Source organism: Pseudophryne corroboree, chromosome 4 (assembly GCF_028390025.1).
Source record: "Pseudophryne corroboree isolate aPseCor3 chromosome 4, aPseCor3.hap2, whole genome shotgun sequence".
Lineage (NCBI taxonomy): Eukaryota > Metazoa > Chordata > Amphibia > Anura > Myobatrachidae > Pseudophryne > Pseudophryne corroboree.
The window spans coordinates 889,876,956-889,897,742 of record NC_086447.1 but is presented as its reverse complement, the minus strand read 5'-3'; the positions used below and the strand labels follow the sequence as shown (position 1 = coordinate 889,897,742).

General features: G+C 45.4%; 1 long non-coding RNA gene across 1 annotated transcript in view; it reads right to left on the bottom strand.

Annotated features, from left to right (window-relative positions):
• Positions 1-3,860: 3,860 nt before the first annotated feature.
• Positions 3,861-20,787, bottom strand: part of LOC134911864 (uncharacterized) — an 81,541-nt gene continuing 64,614 nt past the window's right edge. Inside the window, exons 3-4 of the long non-coding RNA XR_010176913.1 lie at positions 5,252-5,951; positions 3,861-4,107 (exon numbers count right to left, since the gene is read on the bottom strand). This is a non-coding gene — a long non-coding RNA (uncharacterized LOC134911864). The remainder of the gene's footprint in view (positions 4,108-5,251; positions 5,952-20,787) is intronic.

Here is a 20,787-nt window from a genome sequence, read left to right as displayed (position 1 = left end):
GGTCCTATCTACAAAACCCAAGTAGGTACATATTTTATTATAAATAAAGATTTAACCCTTTAACAGCCCAATTGAACTTTAGGAGGCTAATAATGACATACGAACTAAAAGGATCCTTGAAGACAGTCAAATCCCCCAGATATAAAACTCAGTTCTAACTTACTTCATCCCTCTTATTTCTGTATATGTATACCACTACATATGTATCTCTAGTGGCAAATATACACAAAATCATTCCAAAAAATTCATTATACCATCATCTTCTTCTTCTACTGGCAGGACCGTTTCTTGGGGCAGGCGAGCAGTGCAACCGCACTGGGCGCCCACCGCGGCACTAACTGTGGCTCCCTGCTTCCCCCTCCTATTTCTCCCGAAGTAACCCGCTCGAGGGGCAGAGTTTCGCGGAATAACGCAGTTGCGTCGTTACGTCACGACGCAGCCCCGTCACTCCGCGAAACTCCCCCCCCCCTCCGAGCGGAGTACAGAGGGGGATCCAAGTTAAGAAGAGGGAAAGGCCGGCGCGAGGAGCGACTGGTGAGGCGGGCCGAAGAGCTGTAATTGCCTCTGTAAGTATTCTCTCTCTCTCAATGTGTAAAATGGGGACACCTGCCGTAATGCGTGAAATGGGGACTCTTGCCTGCCATAGTGTTGGGATTTAATGTATCAAGGGCATTGCAGTTTGTGGTATAATATGGTGCAGGGGGCATTACTGTGTGGGGCTTAATATGGTAGAATTTTTTATTCCTGTGGTGGTCGTGACCTGTTGGAGCAGGGTCAAAAACTGGATTGTGAGGTAGTCTTTTCAGACGAGGCCATGCCCATTTAAATGAGGCCACACCCATTTCGATGAAGCCACGCCCCCTTGCCAGGTGCGCGCGCAAGTTTTTTTTTATCTAGGTGTGTGTGGGGGGGGGGCACATTTTTTTATGTCATGGGGGGGGGCGCATTTTTAAATCTCGCACTGGGAGCCAAATTGGCTAGAAACAGCCCTGTCTACTGGCCCCCCTCCATATATTTACAATAGACCCGAAAACCCGATCTGAATAATGTTGAGCAAAAACCCACCAACTATTATTAATTCAGATGTTTTACCCATCTACTAAAATATTTTTTTTTCTTATTTCCTTTGTAGTCTCATATGTTGTTCATTTCTATATTATCATTGAGACCCAGAGGAGATAGGGAGCCCAATGAAAAAATCCAAAAGGCCTCTCTTTTGCTTAGTCTATTATATCTGTCGCCACCTCTAGCTGTACTGGGTATATGCTCAATCCCCTGTAGCACCAGGCCATCCAGGTTACCCTCATGTTTGTTTTTAATATGTGCTGACAAACTATGTGTTCTAATCCCTTTCATTATATTTCGTCTATGTTCAGAAAAAAACCTAGTGTTAAGTTTTCTAATGGTCCGCCCTACGTATTGAACTCCACATCTACAGGTAATTACATAGATCACATATGTCGTGTTACAATCAATATGTCCTTTAATCTCAAACTCAGTATTATAGGTAGTGGAACGAAAATGCATGCTGTTATGTGCCATGTATTTACATGTCATACATTTTGAACGGCCACACCTGAAGCAACCCTTTTTCAAGGGGAGGGCATTAAGCCACCTGTTGTCCATTGTTTTAGGTAGAGAAGAGCTCACATAATGGCTGGGGGTAAGATAGCTCTGTAGGTTTCTAGCTTTTTTATTAGATTATGCAAGGTAAAGCCCATTATAAACATTATGCCAGGTACAGCCCAACCACCTCATACCTACCACCCCACACCCACCCCGCTACTGTAAATGTAGTACTGTACCTTCTGCATCCACACTTTGTAGGCATAACTCTAATTGATGCTCTGTCTTGGACTCTACACACTCCGGCTGAGTGGCTTTGCTTAATGGATGCTCTAGCTGCAAGCACCAGCCAGGGTGGCAGGCAAACGGGTGGGCTCATGTGGATGTGCTGGTGCTCCTCTGTTTGTCATCTCTTCCCCCCGTGGCTGCTCCCAGAATGCCCCCAGCACGGCTCCATTGGCATTCTGAGAAAGTGGGAGGGTCGGGAAGACGGGATCAGCAGCACTGTTACCAGTAAATAAAATATGACAGCGGGCAAAAGCAAGCGGGGCAACTGCGGAGTGCCCTCTAACCTTTTTGCTGCCCTGAGCTTGTGCTCCACCAGAGTCGCCCTCCATACACTCCTTCCCCTTATACACATAATGTCCGCATTAGAAGTGCCCCTTACACATAATGCCCACAGAAGTATTGCCACACATAATTTTCACTGTAGTATTGCCCCTTATTCACAAAATGTCCACAGTAGTAGTGCCCCTTACACATACTACCCACTGCAGTAGTGCCCCTTACAAATAACGCCCACAGTCGTAGTGCCACACATAATGACCACAGTAATAGTGCCCCTTACATATAATGGCCACAGTAGTGTCACACATTGGGGGGTATTCATTTGTTTTAAAAGTCAGTTGGATGTCTGTTTTTTCCTATCTAATAGACAGGAAAAAACAAACACCCAACAAACTTTAAAAAAAAACACCCAACCAACTTTTGAATTCCCCCCCATAATGCCCACAGTAATAGTGCCCCTAAGATATAATGGTCACAGTGGTGTCACACATAATGCCAAAAGTATTATGTGTGCCCCTTACACATATGTCTGCACAGCGCGGCCCCGGTACCTGCAGGAGGTCCCAGCTTGGGCGCTGCACCTCCTCTGCCTTCTCCTCCTCTTCCCTCTTGGAGGCTCTGTTATTCCAGCAGCAGCGGCTCTGTAGGATGTTGGCAGTGACGCTGAGAGGGGGGGTTAGGTACAAATTACCCGGGACTGATGAATGGTCCCGGTGGGGGCCCTGGTCCGCTGCACTCCTTCCCTTCCTCCTTACTGGGAAGCAGTAACAGCATAAGCTCTCATCTTGGCAGCGTGTGCTGTGCTGCAGTGCCAGACGCAGAGAGGCTGCTGCTGAGCCGCTGCCTGTTCCTGTATGGGCAGGTGGGGGGAAAGTGATCACACTGATCACGCTCCCCACTCACATTGCCCCTACCTTAGGGCTCTAACACTAGGAAAACACTATGTCGACATTATGGCCATGTCTGCACTGTGTATCGGGTTTAGCCCTGCAAAGGACTGTTCTGGGTGCACAAACTCCGTTTTGGGTGCCCAAAGGGCCTAATTCAGAGTTGATCGCAGCAGCAAATTTGTTAGCAGTTGGGCAAAACCATGGCCCTCATTCCGAGTTGTTCGCTATTTTTTTCGTTCGCACAAGGTATGCGGAAAATTGCGAACATGTTGCAAAATAGCGAATATCCGCCTCCAACGTATTTTTGCTAATTCGTCCGCAGTATAACACAAAGTGGGCGTACGCCAAATGACATCGCAGCAATGCGAAACCATCGCATTAACACAAACCGCAACGTAAAAATACAAAATTTTCGTAGATTTACACATTCTTCTTAAAAGTGCACACTTTTGCGGAAAAACGCACAACAATGGGTTTTTTTTTCTATTAAGTGAAATTACACCTTTCAGTTTAAAGTCCACAAGCCCTCCTCAATTACGAATCCAATTAGTGTAATGAATGACAATGGTCCTGACCAATTAAGTCTTCAAAGAATACCAGAAGAACACTTTGTAGGCATAATTGGCCATAAACATTGATCTGGAAAAATTACAAATATAGATATGGGAAATGTGCCTGGTCTAATGCAAATGTTTGAAGTATCGTGTAGATGTGTAGTGTGTGAATAAATGTGTTTACATGTATTTATAATCCATAACCTCCTAACGGTTTGTTTGTTGTTTTTTTTTGGTGTATTTTTATGAAATTATTCTTAAGTAAGATGTGTGAACTGTTTTAGGTCACCAATTTCTGCATGCCAATGTGCTGTTCCTTTATAGCATAAATAAACATAACACCCGCTTAACTTCAACAATTTTTGTTTTGTTTTTTGTTTTGTTTTTCTGAAATTAAAATGTGAACAAAATAAGAATTATAAACTTAAAAAAAATTCTCAATTGCCTCAATATCAGCAATTACTGCCCTTAAATTGCCTTTAGGCGTTGTAAAAGTGCAGGCAAACTGGTGGGATCTCCAACTGCAGCATCTGAAAAGAAGAGTCAAAGAAAACATTACTAACTTACTCACATTACCTATTATACAAGCAAGGCACAAAGCACACTTTAATGCAGGCATGTCCAAACTGCGGCCCTCCAGCTGTTGTGAAACTACATATACCAGCATGCCTTGACACAGTTTTGGGGTCAGAGAATACAAAAGCTGTGTCAGGGCATGCTGGGATGTGTAGTTTCTCAACAGCTGGAGGGCCGCAGTTTGGACAGGCCTGCTTTAATGGCAAAGTGACTACATCATGGCTGTTTTAAGGATAAATCAGTAGCAGAACAACACACAAGCCTGCTCAGCAATGTTTTTTTTTTAATTATTCTTTTTTTATAAAGTGTACCACACCATGGGGTACATTTACTACTATGGGAGTTCTATTTAAGATGGGACGTTGACCATAGCAACCAATCAAATTCTACATATTATCTTGTATAAGGGGTCAAAAAAATTACAAGTATAATCTTATTGGTTGCTATGGGCAACATCCCATCTTAAAGAGAACTACCATCTTAGTAAATGTAACACCATGTTGGCATTCATTCACATCTGGAGTGAAGGCAACTTATCTTTTTTTGGGTTGGCCCTGCATCATCACACTGCATATCAACATCTTCAGAAGGACAACATATCCTAGCATGGCCACACTCCCTGAAAGCCTGCCTTACTACATAAGGTCAAACAGGTTTTGAAAAATCAAATAATCATTTTGTGAGTGTAACTTTCACAGCACAAATCATTGTGTCGTTAGGCTGGCTAACAAAGTGAAGCATGTGAGTTGAAAGTGCAAATATTATGAATACCCAGGCACAAGTGTAAAAGACCAACAACATACTAAACTCCACTCAGGTCTAACTGTTTCACTGACAACCTAGCACATATAAACCCTGTTGTCCTGGCAACACTGTCGACCTAATGAGTGTCGACCTAGAGTGGACAGACAAAACATTGCACACATAGACACTGTACATCTAATGATACTCACATAAATGTAAACGCAACATCTAGACCATGAAGAAGAACACAAACATTTTTCCTTGGGCCAAGATTGCCCACAGTACAACACTGCATGTTTTGTAATTGTAAGTGTAAGTAGGTAACCAATACATTTTAAATTTTAAAACACTTACTCGCATCTGCCACATGCGGACTCCCCGGAATATCCGCAGGGGCTTCTTCGGCCCATTCACTGGGTGGGGAAGGCGGCTGGATGGGGGAAGGAGGCTGGATGGGGGAAGGAGGAGGGATTGGGGAAGGAGGAGGGATTGGGGAAGAAGGAGGGATTGGGGAAGGAGGAGGGATTGGGTACCTGCTTTCAGAGGGTGGGTCTGATTGAGAAGGGGAGGAGGGCGGAGAGGGTGTTTGGGCAACAGAGGGGGAGGGGGCCAGTGATGGGGTCTGGGAAAGAGAGGGGGAGGGGGGCTGAGAAGGGGACTGGGAAGGAGAAGGGGATTGGGCAACAGAGGGGGAGGGGGCCAGAGAGGGGGTCTGGGAAAGAGGGGGAGGGGGGCTGAGAAGGGGACTGGGAAGGAGAAGGGGATTGGGCAACAGAGGGGGAGGGGGCCAGAGAGGGGGTCTGGGAAAGAGAGGGGGAGGGGGGCTGAGAAGGGGACTGGGAAGAAGGGGATTGGGCAACAAAGGGGGAGGGGGCCAGAGAGGGGGTGGGGGGCTAAGAAGGGGACTAGGAAGGAGAAGGGGATTGGGCAACAGAAGGGGAGGGGGGCTGAGAAGGGGACTGGGAAGGAGAGGGGGATTGGGCATCAGAAGGGGAGGGGGGCTCAGAAGGTGACTGGTCAGGGCTCCCAGCAGCAGCTTGCCGTTGTGGTGGTCCTAGAATGACATATGTAATATTTTGGTTGTAGCATGACAAATTTTAACAACACCATTTTTCAATTACACTGTTCTGTCCCATGTTAAAGACACAGGGGTAACATTAATAGGTTTTTCTAATTTTTAAACTGGTGATGTTGGCCATAGCAACCAATCAGATTATACCTAACATTTATTAAGCTGTTTATAGAATGTAATAGATTGAATCTGATTGATTGCTCTAGGCAACATCACCAGTTCTAAAAACCTCCCACCTTATTAAAATTACACCACTGAGCAAGTTATTGGGTTCAGGTGACAGCCTGTGTAGCAACTCTGTACAACAACATGCACTTTTTCAGAAGCACTTTGCTACACAGTCACACCACACACACTGTGTCATGTTTATTCTACAATAGTTCATTGTCAGTGTGCAAATTTTCACACTATCACTTAGTGAAAATATGCAAAGTTTTTGCTAATAATCTCAGTGTTATGTAATGTATTAAACTTACTGCGTCTCCGTAATTCCCGGATTTGTTGGCGGAGTTCCGCCAACAGGTCCGGCGTCCGCCTGCGGAGGTCGCTCCACCGCCTCTCTAACTGTATGATGGTCCGCCTGCTGCGGACGCGGGTCCTCAATAAGCGGCGGACCTCCGCGTAGGCCTTGCGCTTTACCCTATTTGGGACAAAGGGCCCTGCGCGGCCTACGCGGCGGTCCATCACTGCCACCAGGACGCGCAGCTCGCAACGTGTGAATGCTGCTGCGCGCATCATGGCAATGGCGTTTTCCATATATGGGCTTATATTTATAGTTTGTGGTTGCATGTGATTGGTTGGAAATGTATGGTGTCATCTGTAATAAACTTTATTGATATGTGTACATTGATGTGCAGGACAGTTTGTATAGTTCTCATGGGCGGTGATTCGCACACGCGGACACACACACACAAACACACACATATCATTCAAATATGGCTTCAAATCATAAACATATTAGTCTTCACATATATATAAAATAAAAACATTTTAAAATAATAAAAACCATTGGATACAACAATCTTACACAACATACATGAGAAGGAGAATATTGCATTAAAAAATGTACTGAAAAAATATAAAATACTCTCAAAACTCACTCAGAAATGTGCTCACTCAGAAATGTCCACCGTGCTTCAGTAATTTTACGCATACACCCACACACAGGCTGCATGCAGGGCGTTCATATAGCCAGTGCAGCAATTACTGGACCAATTAGCATAATATACACCTGCGCGGAATTCCGCACCGGAAAACGCAATCAGCTATAAATAGCTGAACACTCGTGCATACACACATGCTACCAGCAACATGGCTACTCGTGAGCAGACGGCAGCAGAGATGGACGAGGTGCAGGAGCAGATGGCAGCTTTAGCACACAGAAGCTTATCACTGCGGATGCAGATGCTTGAGTTTGCAAATGCTGACTCTGAAATAGCAGGACCCAGTACTATACAAACTCCTTCTTCTGCTACCCAGGAGTTAGGAGTGAATCCCCTGCCAGACATAGCTAGTGGGGAAACTGAGGGTGATTCTGGACTAGCAGCTCAAACACAAACTACACAAGCAGCTAGTGAAGGGGAAGATGGTGATGAAGGTCAGGATGATAGTTCACAGGCTACTTCAAAAAGAAAGAAAAGACAGCCCGCCTTCACTAAGAGGGAGTTACGGATTTTGGTCACACAGGCCATGCAAAAAATACATCGAGGACCCAAAAACATGGGTGCTGCAACCAAAGACAGAATTTGGAGGGACATCACTAATTCTATTAATGAAGTCGGCTCAATAGTCCGCACCTCGCAGGAAGTTCGAAGACGGTAAGTGTATATTGCCAGTCCATTTTCTGTGCCAAGTATTAGTAAAAAGTATCTTAGATGTGTTGTTGCCTATAGCAACCAAATGCATAGCATGTGTACTATATATTAAAGCAGGTTTCCAAAATTTAACACTACCTTGCCCCTATTTTTCACCACATATGTAGTTGGGCCGACTTCAAATCCCGCCTGAAGGGCAAGAGGTCTGCGGAGTGGAATGCCTCGAGGGCAACAGGGGGAGGACCAGCTGCCACTGTGGAATACACAGATCTGGAGGAGATAGCGATGGACTGTGTGAGCTACGAGGAGGATGTTGGGGTGTCTTATATGGACACGGACCTGCCTGAAATACTCCATGCACATGACTTGCCAGGTAAGTTTACACACATATTTTTTTTTGTTTACATTTTTTTGAATACAAAAGTCTCATATTGTTTTTATCTACTCTTTTTCCACTCATTCTTCTATTTGCTTTGCACATAACACATCACAGGGGGGTGAGCAGGTAGAGTCACAGGAGGGTTATGTGGCTGAGGCTGAGGTGGAGGGACCTAGTGTGTCTGGCAGTGTGGGACCACAAATCCCACCCATCCAGATTCCAACTGGCCCCCCCACCCAACCCTCTGCTATCCCGGAAATCCTGACTGAAATAGCCAGGTATGGTGAGAGCCTGAATGCTTTTCAGGACAGGATGCTCCGGGAGGTAAGCCAGATACCTGTCCGGCTCACTGAGCACAGAACCAGTGTGGAGCAAGGTGTAGCTCAACTCTGCCAAGGTCTGGCAGAGATCAGGCAGGGACAAGATCAACTCGCCTCCTCCTTCCATGAACTTGCCAATTCCTTTCGGCAAGGGCTCCAGGACATTGCTGTCTCCCTTGCCCACAGTGGCAGAGAGCCAGCCACATCGGCTCCCTCCCCTCACCCTGCCCAGGAAGAACATCCCACTGGGCAGGGCACTCGAAGGTCGCTCCGCAGACCAAGCCAAGAAGAACATCATCAGGCGGGGGGGAAAAAGAGAAAGTGATGTCTCTCCAGATGGGCAGCACCCATGTTTTACATGTTGCCTCAATGTATTTTTTTATTTTGGCTTGTGTGGCCAGAATGTAGAACTCCCTCAAAGTGAAAGGTTTTCTTAAAATTGTAGCCTGTGAGTTATTTGTGCCTACACCTGAGCCATCTTCCTCTTCCTAGCGTGCTGTGTATGTTTGTGTTTGTGTGTTTGTTCCGGAATCTACCTCAGTTCCCCTAAATGTTTAGTCTGGCTGGGGGTTCACTTACTTAATTGAAAACATCATATTTTGTTAGAAGAAGGGGGTTACCATAGTACTGGGTTCTGCTATGTGCATATGCCCAATGCCATCTGCTTGCTGCTATGTCCATCTCTGTATGTGATGCTCATTTGTAGCCATGTTGTGTAGTTGATTTTGAACTTTTTTTGAAGTAAAAAAAAATTACTTTACAATTGTTTGTGTGTTTTATTAAAGGTTATGCACTCATTAAAACTGAGCCCTGAACATGGTATATTGACATTTGTGGAACAAGGGAACAATCAGAATATTAAGACAAACATTGCATAGTGTAATTTTAAATCTGTATGCCTTGCACAACACTTAATTGACCATATAAAAAAAAAAAAAACTTGGATTACTAGGGCCAACATGCCATAGTATTAGATATGGACACATATTCACAAAAAAATAAAAAATAAAAACATATTAAGTCACATGAAATGTAGGCTGCCTTATGGTGCTCATGTTATTTGGTATGTACAAAGGAATATGTCTATGTTGAGAAGATTTAGCTGATGTAGTTTATAAGTATTGTTTAGTCACATTTGAGATTATTAAACAAATAATTAAAACATGCATTTAACATCAGTTAATTTTTATTGGTACAAAAAATACAGTGCATTATTTGTGAGTGTGTCAGATTTGTTTGTGCTAACAATACAAATATGAAGTGGCCATATAATTGCTGTTTGTATTATTTTGTAAGAGCAGTGTTTTGCGAGTAAATGCTCAACAGGTGAATTCAGTTGCTAATTAATTGCTAATTAGAGCAGACACACACTTGTAACATTACTTCGCAAGTGCTGAGTAGCTGCAGACTCACTCTTCGGCTGCGTCAAGATAGCGAACATTTGTTATGTACTTTTAACATAGGATACGCATTTTTGCCAAAAACACGCCTACTGCTGGATGCATACTCCCACACTAGCCGCCCACTTTCACGCCCATTTCGTAGGATTGCGAAGCCGTGCCTCTGCCACGCCTCCGTCACTCCCCGTTTTCGTTTGTGTATTACGAGCAGTTTTTCTTATAGTAATTCTGCACAAGTGTCGTATCGCTATCTTTGCGCATGCGTATTTCCGCTTTTGCGCTTGCGCAGTATGAGATTTTCCTGCCGTTTGCGATGCGATGATCCGCTGCGAACAACTCGGAATGAGGGCCCATGTGCACTGCAGGGGGGACAGATATAATGTGCAGACAGAGTTAGATTTGGGTGGGATGTGTTCAAACTGAAATCTAAATTGCAGTGTAAAAATAAAGCAGCCAGTATTTACCCTGCACAGAAACAAAATAACCCACCCAAATCTAACTCTCATTGCACATGTTACATCTGCCCCCCCCCCCCCCTGCAGTGCACATGGTTTTACCCAAATGCTAACAAATTTGCTGCTGCGATCAACTCTGAATTACCCCCAAAGTGCTGACATCATACATTTCAGCTCGCCACCTCAGGAGACTGCGAGCTAAAATGTCCGCACCCCCCCTGACGTGTATCAATTCAGGCCCTTAAGAGCAACAATTGAATTACTCTGTCGGGTGCCATCTAGTGGCAGCCGCAGGGAAAAAACTATTTCATTACCCCCTGCATGTGTCTGGTTTGAACAGTCCTGTCTAGTCGATCTTTAAGTTTCCTCACATCATTCATTTGTACCTTACAGGTACATTGCTGTACTGGGTGTTGCCCGTGGCTTCCTCTGAGACAAAGTCACTTCTGCCTTTTTTTCTTCAGGTGTTTTAATTGCATTGAGGAATCTAAAAAGCATATTTATTGCATTTGCCATTTTTTACATGCAAATAAAGTAAACAATTAAATTATCTTGTTAAAACCAGGAGATAGTCATTAAGTTTCACAGCCAGTGGTATACGTATCACTTAGGAGCCTGGTTGCGCCTGACCCCCACCACTCACCCCATGGCCATGTGACCCTGTAGGTCATTTATCAATGAGTGATAAAACTCGTTGTGAATGATAAAACTTGTTGCGTCTGATAAATGGTACTTCAGCCAATCAGCTCCTAACTGTCATGCGTTTGAAAAATTTCAGTTGGGAGCTGATTGGCTGGAGCACCATTTTTCATATGCAACAAGATTTATCACTTGTTAATAAATGGGACCTGTAGTTTACTACTTACCCACCTTTAGTACCGATGTGATGATATATAGCCTATCCTGTTCCCTGATATATACCAAATTGAATAATGAAGGTTTTTATCAGAATTGGTACAGCAGTTTCAGCGTTAGCCTTGAACAGACAGACATACAGACATTCTAAAAATGGCAAATTTTTTCTACTTACCCTGCAAACTATGGGGGGATTCAATAAAGGGCAAAGGGTGCAAATTGTTGTTGCGGCTGCATTTAAACGCCAGCAATGGCAGCCCGACTTTACCCTTCACCATGATTTGCTCAAAGTGCTCCCTACCCTATGGGTTAGCAAACACTTTGGAATGAGATCCCGCTGCCACAAAACGTGGCGGCTGCCACCACACATATTCGGCCGGACAAATCCATTCACCCTCAGTTGAATTCCCCCCATGCGTCTAAGTTAAAATCACCTAAAAAGTACAGTTACAATTTTATCTATACGTACTGATTGTGCATTTGAAGGTTTTTATTACATCAGCATAAATGTGCTTATCTATATAAAGTGCCTCTGGCTAGTCCAAATTAAGTCCATCTGAACATAAAGGCTGACACTCATTCTGAGGTCACCTCCAACCAAGGGCCTAATTCAGTAAGGATTGCAGCAGTTTTGCCAATGCAATCCTTGGCAGTGCAAATGCTGGATTTGTGCATCTGCAATGCGATCGCAGCTGTGATGAACATCTGTTGCGATGTTCATCTGTGAAAGCAGGCTGAGCTTACTCAGACTTGCTGTCGCAGGGCGGCACACAACGCAGTCCTTGGCCTCGCCAGTCCCACAAGACACGCCCCTGTTACCGGCAATGCTGGCTGCCCCCACCGTCGTCCCTTCCTGTGAATGGATGTGCCTGTCAATCATACAGAGGCGTTCGCATCCCTGTGATGCGGTCGCAGGACCCCTTCTGCACATGCACGGTTCCCTGACCATGGGGAAACTGCAGTAAGGATCATATAAGCGATCTTTACTGAATTGGTGCCCACAGGGCCATAACTAGGTGTGGGCAGATGGTGCTTTGCCCACAGCGCATTTGCCCTGTGGGAGCACCATCTACATCCACCCTGATTAGCCAGCTGTCTTTGCATTTTTAGAGTTCAGACACCTGCTGCTCTGGCTGCTGTGTACATTACAGCAGTAAGTCTATCCCCCGTGTGCTCCACCCCCACCCTCCTGCTCTGCAACGTGACAAGGGACTTCTGGAGATTGGAGGAGCAGTGCTGCCGGCCTGAAGCGTGTCCTGCCTGTCTGCTCTGCTTGCGGCGGCTATCTTTGTTTCCATAACCTGCATACTGAGCAACATCTGAATCGGTGCACTGCGGAAGTCCGGTGCCCTTTCTCCCAGCATGCTCAGCCATAGACTCCTACAATTACTCCACACCTCACCAACCCTCCTGCAGCCCCACAGTCACTGACTGAACCATGACTGTATAACAGCTGTAGCTCCTGCATAGGGTCCCTGGCACCCTCTGGATCCTCAGGTGTGAGTTTATATGTCGTGACTCTGTCCCTCTGCTGCATCTTTGTGACTAAAACCTCCTTCCTGGAGCAAAAAACAAAAACAAAATTGGGCGCTAGTGTTTAAATCAAACGCTAGCCGCACGTTCCTGGGGCCTGGTTTGTAAGCCTCCAATTAATTAGAACAAGAAAAAACAATTTGGAACTGCGCTTAGCATTTAATTATAGCTATTTTATTTGTTATAAAATTAAATAAAAAAAATGATAAAGATAAAATTAAACAGATTATACAATTATACAATTACCGGCCGGATTTACCTAACCTTAGACTAACCTAGTGGATGACAAAATAAAACTAATAAAGCATTACGAAGAATATCAATCGACAATCACTCGTAAGAAGGCACAGTTCCTGTCAAATGAGATCACAGCAGCAAACAATAGGCCAGCTCAGCTTTTCCGCACAGTAGAGATGCTTTGCAAGCCAGCATGCCTGCAGACTGATGAGACCCTCTCCCAGGCAAGATGCAACGAGTTTGCAAACTTCTTTGCAGATAAAATATCCACCATCCGGGCTGGAATCTCCACAGTGCCATCAAAGGAGTGCCAAACAACAAAGCCTGCCAATATAAGCTACCTGCCTTCATGGACCAGCTTTGACCCAGTGGATGTAAAGGACACTGCTGAAATTGCTCGAATTTTGCGTCCCACCACCTGTGATCTGGACCCAGCCTCAACCAAGCTTCTAATAGGTTGTATGGATATAATTGGTCCTGTCTTTACAAAAATTGTTCAATGCTCTTTGCAGACAGGCATTTTTTCTGGACCCCTAAAGGAAGCAATTGTTAGACCGCTTCTTAAAAAACCTAATTTAGATCCCGACTGCATGACCAACTACAGACCGGTATCAAACCTTCCTTTCCTAGGAAAGGTTATTGAGAAAGTTGTTGCAAATCAACTGGAAACCCGCCTGACAACCCATGATGTTTATGATCCATTTCAATCAGGATTCAGGAGAAGACATAGCACTGAAACAGCCCTGGTGTGTGTGTTAAATGATCTTCTGATGGCAAAAGACAGAGGTGACTGTTCAATATTAATCCTTCTGGATCTCTCGGCAGCATTTGTTACCGTGGACCATGGGCTTCTGATTGAGCGACTGATACATTTCTGTGGTCTGGATGGCACAGTCCTAAGCTGGTTCAAATCATTTCTCACAGGCAGGTCACAGAGAGTATCATCTGGATTATACTCATCACCACCAGTGCCATTGCCATGTGGTGTCCCACAAGGTTCTATACTATCCCCCATGCTTTTTGCAGTATACATGCTCCCAGTGGGCGAAATAATCAGGCGCCATGGCCTGGTCTACCACTGCTATGCAGATGATACACAACTGTACTTGTCCTTTGCTCCGGGCACTGATAACCCAATAGCAACCCTAAATGGCTGTCTAGCTGAACTACAGGAGTGGATGAGCGCCAGTTGGCTGCGACTGAACCCGGATAAAACAGAGGTCCTTTTGATACGACCGCAACATCAAAGGACAAGACTGCAGCATAGCCAACCAACTGGACTTACACTGGGGGATTCAGAATTACAGACCAGTGATCGTGTGCGGAATCTTGGCGTTGTCCTGGATGGTGGCTTGACACTTAAACATCAGATATCAGCCACAATCAAATCCTCATTCTTTCACCTGAGGAACATAGCCAGAATCAAGCACTTAATTCCCTCAGATGACATGCCAAAAGTCATACATGCATTTGTATCATCTCGTTTAGACTACTGTAATGCCCTCTACCTTGGTCTACCAGCAAAAGAATTGCAACGCTTACAGCTGGTGCAAAACACAGCTGCCAGGCTATTAACCAACCAGCCCCGTTCTAGCCACATAACACCCATCCTCTACTCCCTTCACTGGCTGCCTGTAAGATGGCGAATCATCTTCAATATTGGCTTACTGAGTTTCAAAGCATTACATGACCAAGGCCCAAGGTACCTGAAACAGCTTCTGACCCCATACTGCCCCACTCGATTACTGCGATCTGTAGATGAAGGACTTTTAGCAGTACCTAGAATCTACCGTAATTCATCTGGGGGTCGAGCTTTTAGTAATGCGGCTCCGACTCTATGGAACTCACTTCCCCGCACAGTGCGAGAGGCCCCAACTATAGAATCCTTCAAAAGTAGACTCAAGACTTTTCTGTTTACTAAAGCATTTCCATAGTGTCCCTTTTAGTATCTTCATGCTTCTGTATTTTATGAAAATGTACTTCATTATTTTCTGTACTATATTATGATATGTATCTGTTAAGCGCCTTGAGTCCTATTGGAGAAAGAGCGCTATATAAATAAAATTATTATTATTATTATTATTATTATTATTTCTTGTATTATACAGTCAATACATAAAACATTTGGTATGTATAAAATACATGATTATTGCGCACAGCGAGAATTCCTCTCCTGTAAATGTATATTCATGCACAACGGGGTATACTCCACTAATTAAGAGAAACCGCTTTGATAACAGTTATAACTTCGCAGGCGTCCCTGCACTGTAAATTGCCTCATATAATGTCCGTTTAGTTTAAAGAAGAAAAATTAGTGAATTATTACTTAGATTAATAAATCATTCCGGGCTGTCCTGAAAATGCAGATAACAGCACAATATTTAGACGTATCTTATATACTCTGTCCTTCCTTTAAGCAGCGGAATATAACAACAGTCTCTGTGTAAAATATAAGGGAGTTCAGGTATCAAGATGTCCAAATGTCAGCACAACGGTATTCTCAAAGCTGTTATGTTAAGCTGATATTGTGATCATCCCTTTATCCCCAGGTGCCGCACCAGCCTCTATATTGTGATGTAATTTCGCTCAGATAAAGGAGAGCCCTCCTTATTCCCCCTTAGCACTGGGGTCCGGACAACCGGGTACTGAGACAAATGATGTAATGGAGGCAGCAAGCGTTTCCTGGAATGATTGAATATGCCGGCCGGCTATAAACTCACTTGTTTTCACATACGCGTTTCTCCGCCTTCATGTGTCCTCTGCGGCTTCCTCAGTGTGTAAGCCGCCGAGGACACATGAAGGCGGAGAAACGCGTATGTGAAAACAAGTGAGTTTATAGCCGGCCGGCATATTCAATCATTCCAGGAAACGCTTGCTGCCTCCATTACATCATTTGTCTCAGTACCCGGTTGTCCGGACCCCAGTGCTAAGGGGGAATAAGGAGGGCTCTCCTTTATCTGAGCGAAATTACATCACAATATAGAGGCTGGTGCGGCACCTGGGGATAAAGGGATGATCACAATATCAGCTTAACATAACAGCTTTGAGAATACCGTTGTGCTGACATTTGGACATCTTGATACCTGAACTCCCTTATATTTTACACAGAGACTGTTGTTATATTCCGCTGCTTAAAGGAGGGACAGAGTATATAAGATACGTCTAAATATTGTGCTGTTATCTGCATTTTCAGGACAGCCCGGAATGATTTATTAATCTAAGTAATAATTCACTAATTTTTCTTCTTTAAACTAAACGGACATTATATGAGGCAATTTACAGTGCAGGGACGCCTGCGAAGTTATAACTGTTATCAAAGCGGTTTCTCTTAATTAGTGGAGTATACCCCGTTGTGCATGAATATACATTTACAGGAGAGGAATTCTCGCTGTGCGCAATAATCATGTATTTTATACACACCAAATGTTTTATGTATTGACTGTATAATACAAGAAATCCGGCCGGTAATTGTATAATTGTATAATCTGTTTAATTTTATCTTTATCATTTTTTTTATTTAATTTATAACAAATAAAATAGCTATAATTAAATGCTAAGCGCAGTTCCAAATTGTTTTTTCTCCTTCCTGGAGCTATTGACTCCCACAGTGTTGTTGTTTTTTTTACTTACTCTCTGGACATATTGAGCTGCTTGTACTGAAATTCCCGGGGCCCTATAACCAGGTGTGGGTGGGCGGAGGATGCATCGCACAAAGTGCATTTGCGCTGTGGGCACACTATCCACATCTACCCCAATTGGCCACCACCAGTTGCAGCGCTGCCTGCTATAATAGCAGTGTTGTGGTCAGCTCCTCTGACAGATGCACAGCTGCTGATGTACATTATAGCCGGCAGTGCTGCTCGGTCTCCCCGTGTGCTCAGCCACGCCTCCTCCTGGCAGGGGATGCTGGGAGCTGTGCAGGGGATGCAGGGAGGATGAAGTGGCGGCAGCTCCAGCAGCAGAAGCAACTCTGTACCACAGCTACAGCCATCACCAGCACAGGGACATCCCCCCTCAGCCGCCAAATGCAGAAGCCTCCCTAGGCCATGCCACTGCGCCACGTCACCAGTCATCTTCACATAGGTACCGCTGTGTGTGTGTGTGTGTGTTTCCTTCCTCTCTCTCTCTTTCTCTCTCTCTCCGCCCTCCCACCCCTCTTTCTGTCTCCTAACCACCACTACTCTCTCTCTCTGTCTCTCTACCTACCACCCTTCTTTCTCTTTCCCTCCCTCCCTCCCTCTCTCTCTCGTGACTCTACCTGGCGTAATGTGTAAAAGGGGATTCTACCTGCCATACTGTGTAAAAGAGGACTCTACCTACTGTAATGTGTAAAAGGGGACTCTACCTGGTGTAATGTGTAAAAGGGGACTCTACCTGGTGTAATGTGTAAGATGGACTGTACCTGTCGTAATGTGTAAAAGGGGACTCTACCTGCCCAATGTGTAAAAGAGGATTCTAGCTGCCATAATGTGTAAAAGAGGACTCTACCTGCTGTAATGTGTAAAAGGGGACTCTACCGGGCGTAATGTGTAAAAGAGGACTCTACCTGCTGTAATGTGTGAAAGGGACTCTACCTGGCGTAATGTGTAAAAGAGGACTCTACCTGCTGTAATGTGTGAAAGGGGACTCTACCTGGCGTAATGTGTGAAAGGGGACTCTACCTGCCATAATGTGTGATAGGGACTCTATCCGGAGTAATGTGTAAAATGGGGCTCTACCTTGCATAATGTATGACGGACTGTACCTGGCGTAATGTGTAAAAGGGGTTCTACCTGGTGTAATATGTGTAAGCGGCACTACTGTGCTGCATAATTTGAATAATGGAGACTACTGTGCAGCGTAATATGAACTGGTATTATTTTGTGGCCACGCCCCTTCACCATGAAGCCATGCCCCTGTGCACGCCTACTGGCCCTATTTTAAAATATTCTGGGGGGCACCAATGCTATTTCTTGCACACAGCGCTAAAATGTCTAGTTACGGCACTGGGTGCCCAAGTGCATAAATTATGATCAGTTAAGGAGAGGGAGGAGCTTCTGACCAGCTGCTAAATCTGGAACTATCCATAAAATGGACAATGGTGATTTTTACTACAAAGGGCCTGATTCAGCAAGGATCGCTAAATAATGCAGACGCGAGTTAATTTGCGTTTATTTGCGATCAATCATCAATGTGCTAATAGACACAATACACACCCACAACACAAACCTGCAATAAAAAAACTTCAGTACATAAAAGAGCAGACACCTGGAGTACCTAGTTATTCATCGATGCGTGTGTATCCATCAGCAACTTTGTTCGCAATTTAGCGGACATTCGCAAACAGACCATTGGATGTTTTGGGGGTTTCTGTCTGCCTAACCGAAGAAATATCTAATAGGCCCTTACACACTGACCACCGAGGTTCCCGTCGGCCGATACGGCCAACGGACAACCCGGCGGCGCGGGCAGGGGGGAGGCTGAGACGGGGGGAGTGAAGTTTCTTCACTCCCTGACGTCACCCGACCCCATAGCCCTGCATGCTAATATGGACGATATTGTCCATATTGGCTTGCAGGCATAAACGAGCCGGCACCAACGATGAACGGGGCCACGCATTGTTCATCGTTGGTGCATACACGCTGAAAGATATGAACGATAAAAGTTTTGTGTAAAACAAGACTAGCCCTGCAGTTACTCTGTGTGATGGATCCAGCGATGAAGGTCCCGGAATTGATGTCAGACATCCGCCCTCCAAACGCCTGGACACGACTGCGTTCGGATCTCCACGCCCGGAAAACGGTGAGTTGACGCCCCCCGGAACGCCTTCCTTCTGTCAATCTTCTTGCGGTCGCTGCTGCGACTGCTTTCTTCATATGCGGCGTCGCTGTCCGGTGACGCCCATCGTCGGGCAATGACGCGCCTGCACAATGCGGCTGCCGCGCATGCGCAGTTCCGACTCGTTCGCACCACTGCAATGAACCGCAGCGTGTGAATGGGTCGGAATGACCCCTCCATGTGCACTGCAGGGCGGGTAGATATAACATGTGCAGAGAGAGTTAGATTTGGGTGGGTTATATTGTTTCTGTGCAGGGTAAATACTGGCTGCTTTATTTTTACACTGCAATTTAGATTTCAGTTTGAACACACCCCACCCAAATCTAACTCTCTCTGCACATGTTATATCTGCCTCTCCTGCAGTGCACATGGTTTTGGGGGTCATTCCGAGTTGATCGCTTGCTGCCGATTTTCGCAAGGCAGTGATAAGGTGAAAAAACGGCATTTATGCGCATGCGTATGCCCTGCAATGCGCACGCACGACGTATGGGTACAAAGCTCTTTGTGGTTGTGCTCAGGTTCTAGCAAAGTTTTCCTTCGCACTGGCGGCCGCAGGAAGATTGACAGGAATGAGGCGTTACTGGGTGTCAACTGACTGTTTTCAGGGAGTGTTTGCAAAAACGCAGGCGTGTCTGAAAAAATGCAGGCGTGGCTGGGCGTTCGCTGGGCAGGTGTATGACGTCAAATCCGGACAGGAATAGGCTGAAGTGATCGCAAGCGCTGAGTAGGTTCAGAGCTACTCAGAAACTGCACAAACTGTTTTTGCAGAGCTCGGCTGCACATGCGTTCGCACTTCTGCTAAGCTAAAATACACTCCCCAGTGGGCGGCGGCATAGCGTTTGCATGGCTGTTAAAAACTGCTAGCGAGCGATCAACTCGGAATGACCCCCTTTGTACATTAGCTAACAAAGTTGCTGTTGCAATAAGATCTGAATTAGGTGGTAATTCAGACCGGATCGCTAGGCGGTGTTTTCGTACAGCGGGCGATCAGGTCACTACTGCGAATGTGTATGCACCGCAGAGTGCAGGCGCGTCGCACAGGTACATAGCGGATCGCCACTCAGCGATGGGTATGGTGAAGGATCCATTCGCAGGGGCGTTCGCAAGGAGATTGGCAGGAAGGAGGCGTTTGTAGCTGGCAACTGAACGTTTTCTGGGAGTGTTTGGAAAAACGCAGGCGTGACCAAGCTTTTTCAGGGTGGGTGTCTGACGTCAATTCCGGTCCCGGACAGGCTGAAGTGATCGCAGCGGCTGAGTAAGTCCTGGGCTGCGCAGAGACTGTACAAGATCAGTTTGTACAGCTCTGCTACACATGCGATCACACACTTACACAGCTAAAATACCCTCCCCTGTAGGCGACGACTATCTGATCGCAGCAGTGCAAAAATCACCTGCTAGCGATCAGGTCTGAATTAGGCCCTTAGACACCAAACATATCAAAATAGCATTTTTGAAGTCCTTAAGCTCAGCCATGCATTTACACATCAATGTAAGTGATTTTGCACTATTTGTTCAATTATTAGCTGAAACATTGATGGTAGTGCACCTGTCATGGTGACTTTCACAGTCTGCGCAGCTTCATAGCTACTCATAAGCTGCGATCACTTTATGAGTATTTAAGGTTGCCTCTTAGCAGATTAGCGCTTGCAGCTCCCAGCACACAGGCAGGATACACCCACTACACGCCCCGTAACACATCACATTTTGCAGAATTACGAAGCTGGCCCACTGACAAGCCTCCGCCACGCCTTTTCCCCGGTATCTATTTGCAACCCCTTTTTGGTTCGCAAATCTGCTAAATTGTCTCAGTTCGTGATCTGGCACATGCACAGTGTGATGTTTGTGCATGCGTAGTTTGCTAAAAATCGCCAATTGCGTGATTATTTCGCAAGTACGACTAAAGCTGAATCAGGCCCAGAACCCACTCTTCTGTGGTTGACGTCATGTACACGTGTGTATTTGTGCAGAATGTGGACCTAGGATCTTAATTTTATGCACTTTTAAAAAT